The sequence below is a fragment of the Rousettus aegyptiacus genome, unplaced genomic scaffold, assembly GCF_014176215.1.
Source record: "Rousettus aegyptiacus isolate mRouAeg1 unplaced genomic scaffold, mRouAeg1.p scaffold_m13_p_4, whole genome shotgun sequence".
NCBI classification, from domain to species: Eukaryota; Metazoa; Chordata; class Mammalia; order Chiroptera; family Pteropodidae; genus Rousettus; species Rousettus aegyptiacus.
In genome coordinates this window covers 65,372,247-65,380,478 of record NW_023416307.1, presented here as the reverse complement: position 1 = coordinate 65,380,478, position 8,232 = coordinate 65,372,247, and the positions used below count along the sequence as shown (strand labels likewise).

Below are 8,232 nucleotides of genomic sequence, written 5' to 3'. Positions count from 1 at the left end.
TTTCATAATATTTATTCTTTTTCTTAAAGTGGGACCAAAAATTGTATAAGCTTCTAGTCCTACAAAATCTGGATCTACCCCATATACTATTACAATAGATGCAACTCCTTCCTGGTTAAAGGCAACACAGATAAAAAGAAATAGAGAGAAGCTCTTCTCGATTTTGAAAGAATATTATCTAAAATATTCAAACTTTTGGGTATGCCAATACCTGAAAATAAGATGATCAAATGAACAAACTTAAGTGGTAAAGGAGTAAAATATTTTGAAGAACTAGTAGAATATCTTAAAGAGTCAGCCATGGGAACTGGTACAATAAAAATTATTATATATACAGATAAACTGAATTTATTTATATTGCTTTTTAATGTGAATAGATGGCAAATTCCTACTTCTTTTTTCTTTTTTCCTTCTTTAATGCTGACTTTAAAGACTACAAAAGTTTCTGTAATAACAACCCATTGAAGATCAAGACTCAGACAGAATCAGCATTAGCAAAGCAGCAGGAACAGCGTTAGTGGAATTACTAAGACAGAATTCCCACAAGGAACTCAATGTCTATACAGGAAATAATCTCTAGAAAATCGGTTCATAACCTTGGGGGTTCGGAGTCTCTCTGAAAACTCTAATGTCTTTCCACACAGAAAAAACTACATAATCATATTTTTGCATATGAATTCAGAGGGTTCTTGGACCTTAGTTAAAGTAACTTAAACCTAAATTACATGGCCATGGAACTTAATTAACAAACCTTTGATTTATCATCTAGAGATTATTATATACTATATTTCTTGGTTCTAAAGGAAGTGTTATTTAGTGGTCATATCAAGATTTTGGTTATTTATTGTGTGTGAAAGACACAGTTTCCCTTTAAATAAACTTTATGTAACTTGCTACACATATTCCTGACATACAGCTATGACCCAGATGGTCAATTTATTTGTTTACTTACCTAAGAGCAATAATCTCTCTCTTTTTTTTTTTAACTGGAGGAAATTAGTTCTGTAACATAAGTGAGGCCGAAAGACTACGAGGGCAGGGGAGGCATAGAACACAGTGGAATTCACACTGCTCGGATATGGAAGGAAAGGCAAGAGTACTAAGGCCAGCCTGCCTCATCAAATCTCTTTGATGTGTGTGTGTTGGGATCTCTGTGTTGAATGAAAGTTTTAAATTTTTATGAATTCTGGAGGTGAGAAGAGATAGAATAAATAGCTCAATTAACTAAGCAATTTAATTCTTTTGTCAGGACATCGCCCCTTTCACCGAACCTTCAATCAACTTTCTGGTCTCATTAATGAGCACTGAAGGATCCAAGGCCTGGAATTAGTCCATGCTCTATCAAGAAGCATCTAAGAAGGTTTCTCCTCTGTAGCTGGCACATTATGTCTATTTCCCAGGTGTTTTCTTGGTTTCTATCCTTATGGAGCCCAAGTGCTTATGCAGCTAGGTATAGGGCAATCTTATTCTCTCACCCTGCCCTCCTATTCTCAGGATATGTTTTTTATCATTTTTTTTCCTTGACTTATCTACAATAATTATGTTCTCTTGGCTCCTGCCATATTAACTTCATCTTTGCTTTAGATTCTAATTTCATGGTGTCTCCTAATCCTTAAATGCCTATTTAATTTCAGCCCGCCTCCTTGTCTGAGTCCCAGTGGTACGAGGATGTGGACAGACAAACCTAGTCCCATTCACACACACCCAACAGCACAAATTCGCTCACCCTCATAGCCAGCAACACACCCAGGCCCCCTTTTTCACGGTCACTCACATCCGGTCCCCACCATTTACAACCACTCAGCTCCATTCACACAATCATTCACAACAGTCCCATTCACTCACAGTCCTACTCTGTCCCACAGAATCCTACTCACACTCCTTCACATTCATTACCGGCCACCCAACTGACTTCCATTATAGTCCTGCTCAGCCTCATTCAGCCCCACCCACCCACAGTCATTCAAGTCAGCTCACTCAGTCACAATCACTCACTCATAGTCAGTCCCTCTCCCTCAAAAACACAGTCCTGCACACTCATGCACAGAACCACATTCATACTCAGTGCCATTTGCACTCTTCATATTCACATGCCAAGCCACACAAAATTCCAGGCTCATATCTAGCCACACTCAGTTGCATTCATGCCTAGTCACACTTGGTCCCACTAGTCAAACTTAGTTCCTCTCACACTTAGTCTCATACAATGCTACTCGTACTTGATCACACTGTCCTACTAATTCTCAAAGAATCCCATGATATCTTACTCCCTCGCAGCCATCTGCTATCACACTCACCTGCCACATTAAAGGTCACACCCCTCTGCACTCACTCACACTGGCTCAATCACAGCTCTCACACAGACTTGCCCCATCTCACATATGAGCTGTCTTCATCTGTCCATGCTCCTATAACAAAATGCCACAAACCGGGTGTCTTAATAACAACAAACACACAATTCTCTCAGTTCTGGAGGCTGGAAATCCAAGATCAAGATGCCATCAGGTCTCTGGTGAGAGCCTTCTACTTGATTCAAAAAGGTGTCTTTTGCTGTGTTCCCACATGGTAGAAGGAGTAAGGTAGCTCTCTAGTCTGTTTTACAAGGGTACTGATCGGCCGGAGGAGACGAAAATGAGGGTGAGATTGAGCCAAAGCGAAGTATGAAACAGGCTTTATTAGGGTCTGCGGGCGAGGTTCTCTGGTCCTGAGGAAAGGGGCCAGAGAAGTCGGAAGTGTCTGGGGTATAGCCGCGGTTTTTAAAGGTTTTGGCCCAGGATGTCGGTGGGGTTACAGGGTGGGACTTCTCTGTTTGGCTGATCTCACCGCCCAGGAAGTCTCTGCTGTAACTTTGATCGTGAGCCGTCAGCCATCTTAGGTATTGAGCCACCTTCCCGCTGGCATAATGGCACCCACGAGCAACCCAACAGGTACTAATCCCATTAATGATTAAGTACCTCCTAAAAGCTATACCTTCTAATACCATTACATTGAACATTCAAGGTTAGATTTAAATATATGAATTTTGGTTGGGGGTTGGTGGGAGCACAAACACTCCGTCCATACACAAGTATACTCATACACTCACACCCAGCCCCATGCACTCTCTTATATAGTAATACCCAACCACATTCACATATACACTCACTCACACTCACCTGCAGTCCCATGCACGTGGGCAAACATGCCCAGTTCCACACACACACACACACACACACACACACACACACACACACAGGGTCAAGTCCCACTTATACACAAACTGGGCCCTACTCACTCACACTCCCATAAACACCCAGCCCTACTCCCTCACACAGAATCCCACCTACCCAGTTCAAAATTCTACCCTCTTCCTTTTCTCTCATCCTCAGTCACAGCTTCACATCTAACTTCCCTAGGGTTGCTCCACCCAATAATTTTGTCTTTTTCCACAAGTGTTATTTCCTAACTAAACAGGAGCAGAAAATGAAACAATAAGATAGTCTCCTCCTTTTACTAAGGTTTTATTACATGGTATCTCTTTTTAAGTGCTAAAGTGTGTAAATCCTATCTGTCCTGAGAGAAGGGTACTCCGTTTTTTGGATTTGTTTTTACTTTTATTAGTGTTTATTGATGCTGAATTTACTCCTGGGCCATAAGTTTTTGTTTCTTCAGTTTCTTCTGGGTTATCTTTGTCTCTTGAGCAACCTCCTCTTCTGGTTCAGGAACAGTCTGCTCTTTTTCAGTGAGGATCTCAGTAAGGCAGGGAGAGCTCATGTAGGGCTTAATCTGCCCACAAGCTCTGTAAATTCTGTGCTGCATCCTGGAAGCTTTGTTCACCTGGATGGGCTCAATGATCAGAGAATTTACATCTAAACGCTCAAGTTCAGCATCACTCTCTGCATTTTTAAGCATGTGCAGCAAAACCGCAGCACTCTTTTTGGGCCACAGAGCCTATGCCTGGCCCCACTGTTTGGCCTGGGCACACCTACCAACTCCAGCATTGTAACAAGGGAATGGCACACATCGCTTCTGTAAAGTAACATCTTTCAGATATGTGGTGGCTTTTTGGATATGCATACTGTTGATGGCCTGTGCAGTTTCATGAGTGTTCTTACAGTGAACTGAAGATTTAAACACCTTGATTTGCATGATTTTGTGGGATTTTCTGGGTCAAGTGAATATTGAACCATTTTTAGAGGTCACCTTAGGTGGATTACAGAAGAAAATGAAGGGTACTTCAGCTTTCAAGTGACTTAGAAAACTGCCTTGGGATAAAGCTGAACTCCGTTAGGAAAATGACACCCATATTGTAGTTCTGAGATGAGATGTTACTTGTAAAATTCTTAATCTTTTAGCAGGAAATAAAATATGACATCTCTTACAGAGTTAATCATTTTAGTAAACCTACTTAAGTTTTCTTCCTTTCTTTCTTTGAGAAAAGGGCCCTCTCCCTCAAATCCTGATAATTGCCCTGGCGACTCAGATTCTCTGGCTATTGATAAGGGTCATCAGCCCATTGTTAAGCAGAAATGGTGTTAAGCCAGGCAGGGCTCTTAGAGTTTGGGGGTGGGGGGGAACTTAAAAATAGAAGGTGTTTCTTTTCACTCTTTAAGAAACATATTAACCAAGCCTGTTTCCTTTTACTCACTTAATAGGCAAATCAATAATAAAAATTAATAGATGTATGATTTGTATTTTCTTTTCCTTGTCTAGGAACTAAGGTGGCACTTCAGCAGAAAACCCAAGATTCCACCCTGACTGAGGCAGAAAGGGGAAGAGCTCTATGAAACCCCTGTAGGCAGGGACTAAGGCTATTCTCAGCAGGAAGCAGATATGGAAGAAGAGACCTCCCGTCTCTCAACATCCATACTAATAATAAGGGGGAAGAGTTAGGCAGGAAAGTTAGTTAGGGGGGTTCAGGTCTGCCTGCAAAGACACCCAGGTTATCCTATCTTAGACAGGGTCCGCCCTAATTTGCCCACAATTAAGCAAACCAGAAGGCATTTTTCAACTCACATGAAGAAACCAGTAGGCAGAGATTTAGGTACCAGTTTAAGCCAGTCCCTGGCACCTTCACAATGAAAACCCCAACGACCTTCAACTCACCTGAGTCTCATTATATCATCATTATAATATGATGCATATGCCTGGAAGTTCATTAATATCATTATAACAGACTGAATTCTGGGAACAAACATGCACAGAAAACAAAATGATGGCTCACTGAGTCCTGCCAATCTTAGCTGTCAATCAAGGAAGCCCACTCCTCTAAGAAAAGTAACCACCAAGAGCAAAAAGGGATGTCTTTGTTAACAGGCATTTTGAGCCACTTCCACCTCTGGAAGTGTACTTTCCCTTCTAATAAAACTTTTCTTTTCTACTGTATTTCTGTGTCTTGCTCAATTTTTGTTCAAGACATCAAGAACCTGGACAACGTACCGGAGAGGACCCCACTCTCCAGTAACAGTTGAATACAGGTAACTGAATGCAGAGAACTGATTCACAAAGAAGCTGGAAACACTAATGAGCTTTCGGGGGAGGGGGGGGGATGGTGAGGCAATTCTAGAGATAACGATTATAGGAAGTCACTCTCACCCTCAAGGCTGGGAAGAATGGGAAGAAGTGGTGTATTAAAGTTCTCCAGAAAAACAGAACTAAAGTGAGGAACAGCACAGAGAGGAAGTGTACAAGGAGGAGGGAGAGAGGAGCGAAGGAGAGAGATTGATTTATTTTAAGGAATTGGTTCATGTGATCGTAGGATCTGGCCAGTTAGAAATTTGCAGCATTGGCTGGTTGCCTATAAATTCAGGTAACATTTGATGCTGCAGCCTTGGGGCAAGATTGCTTCTTCTGTGTAAAACCTCAGTCTTTGTTCTTAAGGCCTTCAACTGATTGGATGAGGCCTGCTCACATTATAGAATGTGAGCTGCTTTACTCAAGGTCAACTGATAGTAAATGTTAATCACATCCACAAATACCTTTACAGCAATAACTAGTGCTTGACCTAACAACTGGGCACCCTATGCTAACCAAGCTGACACATACAGGTTACCATCACAGGGTGTTCCTGGAGCCCAGGGCAGAGGTCACCCAGCAAGAGCTAGAACCACAGAAAAGACACAGTCAGCACTGGACACTGAGGCAAGGAGAAAGGAAAACACTCCAGTTGCTCCCTCTTTCTGACATCCAGTCTGTTCCAGCACCTCCCATTGGCTTAACCTAACAAAAGCTATTTGACAAGAGATCTGGGAAATGTCATCTGCAAAGATCAAACCCCTTACCACAGAAGAAAAGTAGCGTAGGGTAGGAGTGGATCTCAAAGTATTAGGAAGGACTAGCACCAGGCACACTGTATGCCAATATGCAGTGGGGAATGTGAAGCACAAAATTCTCTTCTCAAGAAGATTCCATTCTAGTTAAAGGGAGAGGAAAACAAGTAGAAAGCAAAGAAAAATAATTATTTCACATCATTATAAATGCTCAGAATGGGGTTTGGGGATGCTCTCAGAGAAAGTGACTTAGAGACGGAAAAATGAGAATATGAAATGTCATAGAAAGAAGATCCAAGGCAAATGTAGTAGCCCTGAGATGGGAATGAGCTTGGCACATTAAAGAGAAGGGGTGCCAGAAAGCCCTGGAGGGAGTCTCCACTGGAGTGTTAAAAATGGGGTGGGGGCACTTTTGATCATCATACAATAGCCCAGAGGTGTTGCTGCTATTACATGAACAGGGGCCAAGGATACTAAATATCTAGCACTATTCAAAACAGTCCTGCTCCAGAAAGGATTTTCCCACCCCAAATACCAGCATCTCCTTTAAGCAACTCTGACAGGAATAGTGAGTGAAAGAAATTGATAAAGAGAGCTCGATGGAGGGCCAGTTAGGGCTTCGGGGCTATATTTAAGAGTGTAGAAGTGCAACAGAAATCATCAAATGCCCTGTAAGCAGGACAACATCTTCAAAAATCCTAGAAATAAAAAGTATAATGCCTTCATACAACATTCTATTCCACCACAGTCCTAACTTAGAGGCACCTTTTTATACTCGAGTCTGATTCTTGGTAATTTCTACTTAAATTCTTACTACCACAAAAGGAAGCTCCCAAAATATTCCCTCTTTGTCTAAATTTCCACCTTCAGATTCCATTACACCCTGGTCTGAGGGCACTTCTAAACTCACTAGAGGGAATTCCACAATTCACCGGTCTATATCTCAAGTGAAAATGAAATATGTTTCCTTGTCCCTCATTCTTCTTAATAACTGGATGCTAGGACTCACTCAGTACCCACATTCTATTCCAGATGATTACTTTCACTCAGCTAGAAGGCCTACAATTGATAACTGCCAGAAACTCTCATTCTCCTAAGACTGGACCCTACTTGGTTTCTGCCCACATTTTCAGCACTCGGCTCCTACCCATGAACCCTAGGCCCACAGTGAGTGTTCTATTACTTCCAACCAGACTTTCCTAATGCCCACCATATGGCTACCTGGCTGCATATCCATGCATTGTCCTGCTGCCAGACACGTCTGTGTTCATACTGTGCCCATCTGCTGAGACTCCCATAAGGCAAACAGGCAATTGTAGCAAGAGCAGTGACTTGAGAATCAAACATAGGTGTGAATCCTGATAGCACAGTTTACTAACTGGAATTCTTTTTAATCTCTCAGAGCCTCAGCTTCCTAAAGCAGTGTTGAGGGTGACGCTAATAATGGTTCCTGCCTCAAAGCTCCGTAATAAGTAAATGAACATAGCATGGGTATTCAAATGTAGCTATTATTATTTTTATTTATAATCATTGTGGAACTTTCCTAATAAAGACCAAAAACTAAGCACGCTGGATTGTGTGCCCGCATGGCACTGTTTCCTCCCTAAGCCTCTGATCTATGCTGCTTGAATGTGCCCATTTATGGTTTCTGGCCCCCTGTCATCAAAGAACTGAGCTAGAGGCATGGTTCTGAATCAGTCTAGCTACTGAGTTAACCAAGTCACAAAAGACTATTGAGCAGGAAGGGGTGGGTGTACACAGGAAGAGGTAGATATGTAGAGGTATTCTTGGAATGTGGAAAAGGTGGGGCGATAGCCGATAACGCTAAAGGGAGGATTGACACAGTAGAAAATAGCAGGGAGTAGGAAGGGAGAACAAAGGGACTCTTATCCTCAATTATCCTGACAGTTCTGGGCTTGGCCTACATTAGAGGAAATGTGTTTAAGTCCTCATTTTGCTTTGGCTGTAGAGGCTTCTCCTGGTG

At 42.0% G+C, this 8,232-nt stretch overlaps 1 pseudogene; it reads right to left on the bottom strand.

The window, feature by feature from the left end:
- Positions 1-3,618: 3,618 nt before the first annotated feature.
- LOC107497295 lies at positions 3,619-4,169 on the bottom strand (annotated as a pseudogene).
- Positions 4,170-8,232: the final 4,063 nt, after the last annotated feature.